The sequence below is a fragment of the Choloepus didactylus genome, chromosome X (genome assembly GCF_015220235.1).
Source record: "Choloepus didactylus isolate mChoDid1 chromosome X, mChoDid1.pri, whole genome shotgun sequence".
NCBI lineage: Eukaryota > Metazoa > Chordata > Mammalia > Pilosa > Megalonychidae > Choloepus > Choloepus didactylus.
The window spans coordinates 96,339,824-96,353,546 of NC_051334.1; the positions used below are offsets into that span (position 1 = coordinate 96,339,824).

The following is a 13,723-nucleotide window of genomic DNA, read 5'->3' on the forward strand; positions in this document are numbered from 1 at the left end:
CAGCAAAGTATTAGAGCTAATCAATGGATACAGGAAAGTGGCAGGCTACAAGATCAACAAGCAAAAATCTGTAGTGTTCTGATACACAAGTAATGTGCAACAAGAGGAAGAAACAAAAAACATTCCATTTACAACAGCAACCAAAAGAATCAAGTATTAGGGAATAAACTTAATGAAGGCCACAAAAGAACTATACAAAGTTACAAGATAATGCTAAAAGAAATTGAACAGGACCTAAAATAAAAGGAAGAACATACCATGTTCATGGATTGGAAGATTAAATATAATTAAGATGTCACCTGTACCTGAACTGATTTATAGATTCAATGCAATAAAATTAAAATCCCAATAACTAACTTTGCAGAAATAGAAAAACCAATAACCAAATTTATTTGGTAGGGTAAGGTGCCCTGAAGAGCCAAAAATATCTTGAGAAAGAGGATTGAAGTGGGAGGTCTCACAGTACCTGACTTTGAAGTGTATTACAAAGCTACAGTGCTCAAAACAGCATGGTACTGGCATAAAGACAGAGATACCAACTGATGGAATTGAATTGAGTGTTCAGAAGTAGACTGTTACATCTATGGGCAATTGATCTTTGATAAGTCAGTCAAGCCAAATCAACTGGGACAGAGCAGCCTCTTCAATTAATGGTGTTTGGAGAACTGGATATCCATTTCCAAAAGAATGAAAGAGGACTCCTACCTCACACCCTAAACAAAAATTAACTCTAATTGAATCAAAGACCTAAGCATAAGCACAAAGACCATAAAACTCTTAGAAGAAAACATAGGACACTATCTTAAAAATTTTGTGATAGGAGGTATTTTCCTAGACCTTACATTCAAAGTATGAGCAACCAAAGAACAAATAGACAAATGGGATCTCCTCAAAATCAAACACTTTTGCACATCAAAGGACTTTGTTAGAAAAGTAAAAAGGCAGCCTACACAATGGGAGACAATATTAAGAAACCACATTCAGATAAGGGTTTAATATCCCAAATATATAAAGTAATCCTACAACTCAACAACAGAAAGACAAACAATCCAATTAATAAATGGGCAAAAGACATGGACAGACACTTTTCCAAAAAGGAAATACAAATGGCTCAAAAACATATGAAAAAATGCTCAATTTCACTGTCTATTAGGGAAATGCAAATCAAAACCACAATGAGATTCCATCTCACACATACCAGAATAGCCATTATCCAAAAAACAGAACATTACAAGTGCTGGAAAGGATGTGGAGAAAGATGCACACTTATTCTTTGCTGGTGGGAATGTAGAATGGTGCAACCACTCTGGAAGACAGTGTGGAGGTTCCTCAGGAAGCTAAGTATAGATTTGCCATATGAACCAGCTATTCCATTGCTAGGTATATACTCAGAGGAACTGAAACTTAAGACACAAACAGACATTTGTAAACCGATGTTTATTGCAGCATTATTCACAAATGCCAAGAGATGGAAGCAGCCCAAATGTCCAACAATGGAAGAGTGGATAAATGAACTATGGTGTATACACATGATGGAATATTATGCAACTGTAAGACAGAACAAAGAGACAACAAAGACATGGAACATATAATAATATGGATGAACCTCGAGGACATTATGTTGAGTGAAGATAGAAACAAAAGGACAAATACTGTGTGATCTCACTAATATGAAATAACACTAATAAGCAAACTTTGAGAGTTAAAAGTTGATAACACAGGCTACTAGGAGATAGAAAGAAGGTGGAGATCAGGCATTTGATGCTGAAGGTCTACAGAATTGTTCAGCAGGATTGATTGTATAGATTCAGAAATAGATAGCATAATACTGTGTAATAGTAACACAGTATTGTAAGTACATGGAACAAAGATGTCTGTGAGTAAAGCTGAAAGAGGTGGGATAGGGGAATGTATGACACCAGAGGTAAAGATAGATTATGAAGACTGGGACTGTATAACTTGGCAAAAACTGGCCAATGACTGTTGCTAAATGTACAAACATAAAAATGTTCTTGCATGTGGGAGAACAAATGAATGTCAACCATTCAGAGTGTTGAAAAAAAAGGAATGGTATTTGGGAAAAAACATAATCAAAGCAAACTGGAGTCTATGGTGAACAGTAACATTCCACTGTGCTTCCATTAAATGTAACAAAGACAATATACCAAAGCTAAATGTGTATGAGGGGGGATATAAGGGAGGGATATGGGATTCTTGGTAGTGGTATTTTTTTTGCCCTTACTATTGTATTGTATTGTATGACATTTTTATTTTTCTTTTTAATATCTTTTTTATCATTCACAATAAAACACTTTTTCATAATAATCAATATGTTCAAGTGCTGACTGTGGTGATAAATGTACAACTATGTGATGATGCCATGAACAAATGATTGTACACCATGGATGGTTTATGTTATGTGAATATATCTCCATAAGATTGTAGGAAAAATTTTAAATAGAGGTAAAAGTGATGGAGAAAATATGGAGAGATGGATGAACCTATTTACTGTTGATGAGGAGGCAGAAAGGTGTAGCCTTTCCAGAGGTCACCGTGGTGGCTTTACATGAAGGTGAGTATGTGGTGTCATGGGGTCCTGTGACTTCATTGTGGGGAGCAGAGACATGGGTTGACTTTTGCACACTGGTGTTTGTGGAGGCTGTGTTCATGATTTTCAGTGGGTGCAGGTAGCCTGAGGGTACACTGACTGATGAACAGAATGGTGAACTGTGGTTTATGCATACAATGGAATAGTGAGAAACTATGAGGAGTGAAGCTGTGAGACATGCAATGAAGTGAATGGATCCTGTAGGCAGCATGTTGAGTTAAGTATGCCAGAAACCAAGGCAAACACTATAATGCTTCACCAATATGGACTAACTACAATGTGTAAACTCAGAATTAAATCTTAGAGCACAAGCCTAACAGGGAAATGATTATTGTAATGGTCCCTAGATTGTAAGCTCTTATAGCAGTCAAGTCTATTCCTGAACTGTACTGGCTATCTCCAGGCTCTGAGATGTTGATCCCTTAATGTATAAACTGATTGGTTTCTGGAACATTGTGTATCTGCATTACACCTGAAACTCAGAGCTAGATCTCGGCAGATATGAATATCAGTATTTATGCATACAGCAACTTTAAAAAAAAACTGAAATAGAGCTCAGACTTCAATTAGAGATATGAATAAAGCAGATCTGGTTAAGACTAAAGCAAATTGGGCCAAAGGGTAAAGGTTGAAACTGACTGTGTTCAAACTTCAACTTCTACGTGAGACCAAAAGAAGAGATGTTTATTTGGTGTAGGATCTATATATTCTAAACAATGTAACTTCTACAGTTTGTTAAAACACTACAATTACATGGACAATTGAATAGGAAGTGAGCTATGGCATGTCTGTATAGATTAGAATGAAATAGCAACACATCCTAAAGTAATTTAGGTGGAGAATAAAAATATATATTTGCCCCCCAAACACCAGGGGGAGAATGCAGAGGTGTTTGACTTCCTCACCTGGATTGTTGCTGATGTTCTCACAAACATTGGGGACTGACGGCTTGATGTGCCAAGCTCTCTGTCTTGGGGCTGGCCCCTATGAAGCTTGTTGCTGCAAGGAGAGGCTAACCCTGCTTATAACTGCACCTAAGAGTCTCCCCCTGAGTGCCTCTTTGTTGCTCAGATGTGGCCCTCTCTCTCTCCCTCAGCCACCTTGGTGGGTGATCTTGCTGCCCTCCCCCCTGCATGGGACCTAACTCCCAGGGGTGTAAATCTCCCTGGCAAGGTAGGATATGACTCCCAGGGATGAATCTGGACCTGGCATCATGGGACTGAGAATATCTTCTTGACCAAAAGGGGGATGCAAAATGAAATGAAATAAAGCTTCAGTGGCTGAGAGACTTCAAATGGAGTCAAGAGGTCACTTTGGTGGACATTCTTATGCATTATATGGATAACACTTTTTAGGTTTTAATATATTGGAATAACTAGAAGTAAATACCTGAAACTATCAAAATCCAACCCAGTAGTCTGGACTCTTGAACATGATTGTATAATAATGTAGCTTACAAGGGGTGACAGTGTGATTGTGAAAACCCTGTGGATTGCATGACCTTCATCCAGTGTATGGATAGATGAGTATAAAAATGGGGACAAAACCTAAATGAAAAATAGGGTGGGATGGGGTGGTGATCTGTGTGTCCTTTTCTATTTTTTATTTTTTATTCTGATTCTGATTCTTTCTGGTGTAAGGAAAATGTTCAAAAATAAATTGGGGTAGTGAATGCACAACTATAAAGATGGTACTGTGAACAGTTGATTGTGAAACATGGATGATTGCATGGTGTGTGAATATTTCTCAATAAAACTGAATTTAAAAAATGAGGGAGAGATTAAAATATTTCCAGACAAACAGACACTGAGAGAGTTTGTGAATAAGACACCAGTGCTACAAGAAATACTAAAGGGAGTGCTGCAGGCTGATAGGAAAAGAAAAGAGAGGCTTGGAGAAGAGTGTGGAAATGAAGATTATCAGGAAAGGTAAAAGGAGAGAGAGAAAGAAAAAAAGACATGACTTATAAACTACAAAATACAAAATGGTAGAAGCTGTGCCCTTAGAGTAATAATACTAAATGTTAAAGGATTTAAAAACCCAATAAAAAGACACAGACTAGCAGAATGGATTACAAAACAGGACCCATCTATATGCTGTCTACAAGAAACTCACTTTAGACACAAGGGAAAAAATAGGCTGAAAGTGAAAGGTTGGAAAAAGTTATTTCAGGCAAACAACAAACAGACAAAAGCAGGAGGAGCTATATTAATATCAGACAAATTAGTCTTCAAAAGTAAAACAATTGGAGGCGGGGCAAGATGGCAGACTGGTGAGCTGTAAGTTTTAGTTACTCCTCCAGGAAAGTAGGTAAAAAGCCAGGAACTGCGTGGACTGGACACCACAGAGCAATCTGTCTTTGGGCATACTTCATACAACACTCATGAAAATGCCGAACTGCTGAGATCAGCGAAATCTGTAAGTTTTTGCGGCCAGGGGACCCGCGCCCCTCCCTGCCAGGCTCAGTCCCGTGGGAGGAGGGGCTGCCAGCTCCGGGAAGGAGAAGGGAGAACTGCAGTGGTAGCCCTTCTCGGAAACTCATTCTACTGATTCAAATTCCAACCATAGATAGACTGAGACCAGACACCAGAGAATCTGAGAGCTGCCAGCCCAGCAGAGAGGAGACAGGCATAGAAAAAAAAAAAATAACACGAAAAACTCCAAAATAAAAGCAGAGGATTTTTGGAGTTCTGGTGAACACAGAAAGGGGAAGGGCGGAGCTCAGGCCTTGAGGCGCATATGCAAATCCCGAAGAAAAGCTGATCTCTCTGCCCTGTGGACCTTTCCTTAATGGCCCTGGTTGCTTTGTCTATTAGCATTTCAATAACCCATTAGATCTCTGAGGAGGGCCCTTTTCTTTTCTTTTTTTTTTTTTTTTTTTAATCCTTTTTTCTTTTTCTAAAACAATTACTCTAAGAAGCCCAATACAGAAAGCTTCAAAGAATTGCAATTTGGGCACGTCAAGTCAAGAGCAGAACTAAGAGAGCTCTGAGACAAAAGGCAATAATCCAGTGGCTGAGAAAATTCACTAAACACCAGAACTTCCCAAGAAAAGGGGGGTGTCTGCTCACAGCCACCATCCTGGTGGACAGGAAACACTCCTGCCCATCGCCAGCCCCATAGCCCAGAGCTGCCCCAGACAACCCAGTGTGACGGAAGTGCTTCAAATAACAGGCACACACCACAAAACTGGGCGTGGACATTAGCCTTCCCTGCAACCTCAGCCGATTGTCCCAGAGCTGGGAAGGTAGAGCAGTGTGAATTAACAAAGCCCCATTCAGCCATCATTTCAGCAGACTGGGAGCCTCCCTACACAGCCCAGCAGCCCAGAACTGCCCTGGGGGGACGGCACTCACCTGTAACATAGCACAGTCATCCCTCAACAGAGGACCTGGGGTGCATGGCCTGGAAGAGGGGCCCACTTGCAAGTCTCAGGAGCCATACGCCAATACCAAAGACTTGTGGGTCAGTGGCAGAGACAAACTGTGGCAGGACTGAACTGAAGGATTAGACTATTGCAGCAGCTTTAAAACTCTAGGATCATCAGGGAGATTTGATTGTTAGGGCCACCCCCCCCTCCCCGACTGCCCAGAAACACGCCCCACATACAGGGCAGGCAACACCAACTACACACGCAAGCTTGGTACACCAATTGGGCCCCACAAGACTCACTCCCCCACTCACCAAAAAAAAGGCTAAGCAGGGGAGAGCTGGCTTGTGGAGAACAGGTGGCTCGTGGACGCCACCTGCTGGTTAGTTAGAGAAAGTGTACTCCACGAAGCTGTAGATCTGATAAATTAGAGATAAGGACTTCAATAGGTCTACAAATCCTAAAAGAACCCTATCAAGTTCAGCAAATGCCACGAGGCCAAAAACAACAGAAAATTATAAAGCATATGAAAAAACCAGACGATATGGATAACCCAAGCCCAAGCACCCAAATCAAAAGACCAGAAGAGACACAGCACCTAGAGCAGCTACTCAAAGAACTAAAGATGAACAATGAGACCATAGTACGGGATATGAAGGAAATCAAGAAGACTCTAGAAGAGCATAAAGAAGACATTGCAAGACTAAATAAAAAAATGGATGATCTTATGGAAATTAAAGAAACTGTTGACCAAATTAAAAACATTCTGGACACTCATAGTACAAGACTAGAGGAAGTTGAACAATGAATCAGTGACCTGGAAGATGACAGAATGGAAAATGAAAGCATAAAAGAAAGAATGGGGAAAAAATTTGAAAAAATCGAAATGGACCTCAGGGATATGATAGATAATTTGAAACGTCCAAATATAAGACTCATTGGTGTCCCAGAAGGGGAAGAAAAGGTTAAAGGTCTAGGAAGAGTATTCAAAGAAATTGTTGGGGAAAACTTCCCAAATCTTCAAAACAACATAAATACACAAATTATAAATGCTCAGCGAACTCCAAATAGAATAAATCCAAATAAACCCACTCCGAGACATATACTGATCACACTGTCAAACACAGAAGAGAAGGAGCAAGTTCTGAAAGCAGCAAGAGAAAAGCAATTCACCACATACAAAGGAAACAGCATAAGACTAAGTAGTGACTACTCAGCAGCCACCATGGAGGCAAGAAGGCAGTGGTACAATATATTTAAAATTCTGAGTGAGAAAAATTTCCAGCCAAGAATACTTTATCCAGCAAAGCTCTCCTTCAAATTTGAGGGAGAGCTTAAATTTTTCACAGACAAACAAATGCTGAGAGAATTTGCTAACAAGAGACCTGCCCTACTGGAGATACTAAAGGGAGCCCTACAGACAGAGAAACAAAGACAGGACAGAGAGACTTGGAGAAAGGTTCAGTACTAAAGAGATTTGGTATGGGTACAATAAAGGATATTAATAGAGGGAAAAATATGGCAAACATAAACCAAAGGATAAGATGGCCGATTCAAGAAATGCCTTCATGGTTTTAACGTTGAATGTAAATGGATTAAACTCCCCAATTAAAAGATATAGATTCGCAGAATGGATCAAAAAAAATGAACCATCAATATGTTGCATACAAGAGACTCATCTTAGACACAGGGACACAAAGAAACTGAAAGTGAAAGGATGGAAAAAAATATTGCATGCAAGCCACAGCCAAAAGAAAGCAGGTGTCGCAATATTAATCTCAGATAAAATAGACTTCAAATGCAGGGATGTTTTGAGAGACAAAGAAGGCCACTACATACTAATAAAAGGGGCAATTAAGCAAGCAGAAATAACAATCGTAAATGTCTATGCACCCAATCAAGGTGCCACAAAATACATGAGAGAAACACTGGAAAAACTAAAGGAAGCAATTGATGTTTCCACAATAATTGTGGGAGACTTCAACACATCACTCTCTCCTATAGATAGATCAACCAGACAGAAGACCAATAAGGAAATTGAAAACCTAAACAATCTGATAAATGAATTAGATTTAACAGACATATACAGGACATTACATCCCAAATCACCAGGATACACATACTTTTCTAGTGCTCATGGAACTTTCTCCAGAATAGATCATATGCTGGGACATAAAACAAGCCTCAATAAATTTAAAAAGATTGAAATTATTCAAAGCACATTCTCTGACCACAATGGAATACAATTAGAAGTCAATAACCATCAGAGACTTAGAAAATTCACAAATACCTGGAGGTTAAACAACACACTCCTAAACAATCAGTGGTTTAAAGAAGAAATAGCAAGAGAAATTGCTAAATATATAGAGATGAATGAAAATGAGAACACAACATACCAAAACCTATGGGATGCAGCAAAAGCAGTGCTAAGGGGGAAATTTATAGCGCTAAACGCATATATTAAAAAGGAAGAAAGAGCCAAAATCAAAGAACTAATGGATCAACTGAAGAAGCTAGAAAATGAACAGCAAACCAATCCTAAACCAAGTACAAGAAAAGAAATAACAAGGATTAAAGCAGAAATAAATGACATAGAGAACAAAAAAACAATAGAGAGGATAAATATCACCAAAAGTTGGTTCTTTGAGAAGATCAACAAGATTGACAAGCCCCTAGCTAGACTGACAAAATCAAAAAGAGAGAAGACCCATATAAACAAAATAATGAATGAAAAAGGTGACATAACTGCAGATACTGAAGAAATTAAAAAATTATAAGAGGATATTATGAACAATTGTATGGCAACAAACTGGATAATGTAGAAGAAATGGACAATTTCCTGGAAACATATGAACAACCTAGACTGACCAGAGAAGAAATAGAAGACCTCAACCAACCCATCACAAGCAAAGAGATCCAATCAGTCATCAAAAATCTTCCCACAAATAAATGCCCAGGGCCAGATGGCTTCACAGAGAATTCTACCAAACTTTCCAGAAACAACTGACACCAATCTTACTCAAACTCTTTCAAAACATTGAAGAAATTGGAACACTACCTAACTCATTTTATGAAGCTAACATCAATCTAATACCAAAACCAGGCAAAGATGCTACAAAAAAGGAAAACTACCGGCCAATCTCCCTAATGAATATAGATGCAAAAATCCTCAACAAAATACTTGCAAATTGAATCCAAAGACACATTAAAAAAATCATACACCATGACCAAGTGGGGTTCATTCCAGGCATGCAAGGATGGTTCAACATAAGAAAAACAATCAATGTATTACAACACATTAACAAGTCAAAAGGGAAAAATCAATTGATCATCTCAATAGATGCTGAAAAAGCATTTGACAAAATCCAACATCCGTTTTTGATAAAAACACTTCAAAAGGTAGGAATTGAAGGAAACTTCCTCAACATGATAAAGAGCATATATGAAAAACCCACAGCCAGCATAGTACTCAACGGTGAGAGACTGAAAGCCTTCCCTCTAAGATCAGGAACAAGACAAGGATGCCCGCTGTCACCACTGTTATTCAACATTGTGCTGTAAGTGCTAGCCAGGGCAATCCGGCAAGACAAAGAAATAAAAGGCATCCAAATTGGAAAAGAAGAAGTAAAACTGTCATTGTTTGCAGATGATATGATCTTATATCTAGAAAACCCTGAGAAATCGACGATACAGCTACTAGAGCTAATAAACAAATTTAGCAAAGTAGCAGGATACAAGATTAATGCACATAAGTAAGTCATGTTTCTATATGCTAGAAATGAACAAACTGAAGAGACACTCAAGAAAAAGATACCATTTTCAATAGCAACTAAAAAAATCAAGTACCTAAGAATCAACTTAACCAAAGATGTAAAAGACCTATACAAAGAAAACTACATAACTCTACTAAAAGAAATAGAAGGGGACCTTAAAATATGGAAAAGTATTCCATGTTCATGGATAGGAAGGCTAAATGTCATTAAGATGTCAATTCTACCCAAACTCATCTACAGATTCAATGCAATCCCAATCAAAATTCCAACAACCTACTTTGCAGACTTGGAAAAGCTAGTTATCAAATTTATTTGGAAAGGGAAGATGCCTCGAATTGCTAAAGACACTCTAAAAAAGAAAAACGAAGTGGGAGGACTTACACTCCCTGACTTTGAAGCTTATTATAAAGCCACAGTTGCCAAAACAGCATGGTACTGGCACAAAGATAGACATATAGATCAATGGAATCGAATTGAGAATTCAGAGATAGACCCTCAGATCTATGGCCGACTGATCTTTGATAAGGCCCCCAAAGTCACCGAACTGAGCCATAATGGTCTTTTCAACAAATGGGGCTGGGAGAGTTGGATATCCATATCCAAAAGAATGAAAGAGGACCCCTACCTCACCCCCTACACAAAAATTAACTCAAAATGGACCAAAGATCTCAATATAAAAGAAAGTACCATAAAACTCCTAGAAGATAATGTAGGAAAACATCTTCAAGACCTTGTATTAGGCGGCCACTTCCTAGACTTTACACCCAAAGCACAAGCAACAAAAGAGAAAATAGATAAATGAGAACTCCTCAAGCTTAGAAGTTTCTGCACCTCAAAGGAATTTCTCAAAAAGGTAAAGAGGCAGCCAACTCAATGGGAAAAAATTTTTGGAAACCATGTATCTGACAAAAGACTGATATCTTGCATATACAAAGAAATCCTACAACTCAATGACAATAGTACAGACAGCCCAATTATAAAATGGGCAAAAGATATGAAAAGACAGTTCTCTGAAGAGGAAATACAAATGGCCAAGAAACACATGAAAAAATGTTCAGCTTCACTAGCTATTAGAGAGATGCAAATTAAGACCACAATGAGATACCATCTAACACCGGTTAGAATGGCTGCCATTAAACAAACAGGAAACTACAAATGCTGGAGGGGATGTGGAGAAATTGGAACTCTTATTCATTGTTGGTGGGACTGTATAATGGTTCAGCCACTCTGGAAGTCAGTCTGGCAGTTCCTTAGAAAACTAGATATAGAGCTACCATTCGATCCAGCGATTGCACTTCTCAGTATATACCCGGAAGATCGGAAAGCAGTGACACGAACAGATATCTGCACGCCAATGTTCATAGCAGCATTATTCACAATTGCCAAGAGATGGAAACAACCCAAATGTCCTTCAACAGATGAGTGGATAAATAAAATGTGGTATATACACACGATGGAATACTACGTGGCAGTAAGAAGGAACGATCTCGTGAAACATATGACAACATGGATGAACCTTGAAGACATAATGCTGAGCAAAATAAGCCAGGCACAAAAAGAGAAATATTATATGCTACCACTAATGTGAACTTTGAAAAATGTAAAACAAATGGTTTATAATGTAGAATATAGGGGAACTAGCAGTAGAGAGCAATTAAGGAAGGGGGAACAATAATCCAAGAAGAGCAGATAAGCTATTTAACGTTCTGGGGATGCCCAGAAATGACTATGGTCTGTTAATTTCTGATGGATATAGTAGGAACAAGTTCACAGAAATGTTGCTATATTATGTAACTTTCTTGGGGTAAAGTAGGAACATGTTGGAAGTTAAGCAGTTATCTTAGGTTAGTTGTCTTTTTCTTACCCCCTTGTTATGGTCTCTTTGAAATGTTCTCTTATTGTATGTTTGTTTTCTTTTTAACTTTTTTTTTCATACAGTTGATTTATAAAAGAAGGGAAAGTTAAAAAAAAAAAAAAGAAAGAAAAACAAGGAAAAAAAAAAGATGTATTGCCCCCTTGAGGAGCCTGTGGAGAATGCAGGGGTATTCGCCTACCCCACCTCCATGGTTGCTAACATGACCACAGACATAGGGGACTGGTGGTTTGATGGGTTGAGCCCTCTACCATAAGTTTTACCCTTGGGAAGACGGTTGCTGCAAAGGAGAGGCTAGGCCTCCCTATATTTGTGCCTAAGAGTCTCCTCCTGAATGCCTCTTTGTTGCTCAGTTGTGGCCCTCTCTCTCTGGCTAAGCCAACTTGAAAGGTGAAATCACTGCCCTCCCCCCTACGTGGGATCAGACACCCAGGGGAGTCAATCTCCCTGGCAACGTGGAATATGACTCCCGGGGAGGAATGTAGACCCGGCATCGTGGGACGGAGAACATCTTCTTGACCAAAAAGGGGATGTGAAAGGAAATGAAATAAGCTTCAGTGGCAGAGAGATTCCAAAACGAGCCGAGAGATCACTCTGGTGGGCACTCTTACGCACACTTTAGACAACCCTTTTTAGGTTCTAAAGAATTGGGGTAGCTGGTGGTGGATACCTGAAACTATCAAACTACAACCCAGAACCCATGAATCTCGAAGACAGTTGTATAAAAATGTAGCTTATGAGGGGTGACAATGGGATTGGGAATGCCATAAGGACCAAACTCCACTTTGTCTAGTTTATGGATGGATGTGTAGAAAAGTAGGGGAAGGAAACAAACAGACAAAGGTACCCAGTGTTCTTTTTTACTTCAATTGCTCTTTTTCACTCTAATTATTATTCTTGTTATTTTTGTGTGTGTGCTAATGAAGGTGTCAGGGATTGATTTAGGTGATGAATGTACAACTATGTAATGGTACTGTAAACAATCGAAAGTACAAAAAAAAAAAAAAAAAAAAAAAAAGTAAAACAATTGCCCCTTCACCATCTTCCCTGTCTCCCAGCACCTGCAGCCATTAAGGTTGAGCTTTGCAGTTTCAGTGGGTACAAGACATGGGTGGTGCTACACCAGGACCAATGGGATAAGGTTTTCCAATTTCTTAATGCAAAATGTGAGTTGGCATTCCTTTCCAAGAGGAGCCCTCAGCAGGTAAACTGGACTGTCCTCTACAGACGAAAGCATAAAAAGGAGCAGTTGGAAGAAATTCAAAAGAAAAGAACTTACAGTGCACTTAAATTCCAGAGGGTTATCACTGGTGCATCTCTTGCTGATATTATGGCCAAGAGGAATCAGAAAACTGAAGTTAGAAAGGGTCAATGAGAACAAGCTATCAGGGCTGCCAAAGAAACAAAAAAGGCTAAGAAAGCATCTATATAAACAGCAATGGCTGCTTCAAAGTCTCCCAGAAAAGCAGCACCTAAACAAAAGTTTGTGATTTCTGTGGAGCTTTCTGCTCCCCAAGTTGGTGGAAAAACGCTCAGATGTCAGATCAGATTTTTTAATAAAGATATGTATAACTGAAATAAAGGAAAATAAGTAAAAAAATTAAAAGAGACATTAATAATAATATTAATAAAGGGTCAATTCATCAAGAAAACATAACAATCATAAATATTTATCCCCCAAGCCAGAGTGCCCCAAAATTCATGAAGCAAACAATAAGAATACTGAAAGGAGAAGTAGATACCTCTACAATAATAGTGGGAGACTGCAATACACAGCTCATGAAGGACAGAACATCTAGGCAGAGGATCAATAAGGAAACAGAGATGTTGAATTGTACAATAAATGAACTAGACTTGACAGATATTTATAGAACACTACACCCCACAACAGCAGGACACACATTTTTCTCAAGTCCTCATGGAACATTCTCTAGGATAGACCACATGTTGGGTCACAAAGCAAGTCTCATCAAATTTGAAAATATTGAAATTATACAAAACACTTTCTCAGACCATAATGGAATGAAGTTGGAAATAACTAACAAGCAGAAGATTGTAAAATTCAAAAATATACAGGGCTAAACAACACACTCTTAGAA

The 13,723-nt window shown here is 38.7% G+C and overlaps 1 pseudogene; it reads left to right on the forward strand.

The window, feature by feature from the left end:
* The first annotated feature begins 2,514 nt into the window (after positions 1-2,514).
* Positions 2,515-13,200, forward strand: LOC119522266 (annotated as a pseudogene).
* The last annotated feature ends 523 nt before the right edge of the window (positions 13,201-13,723 follow it).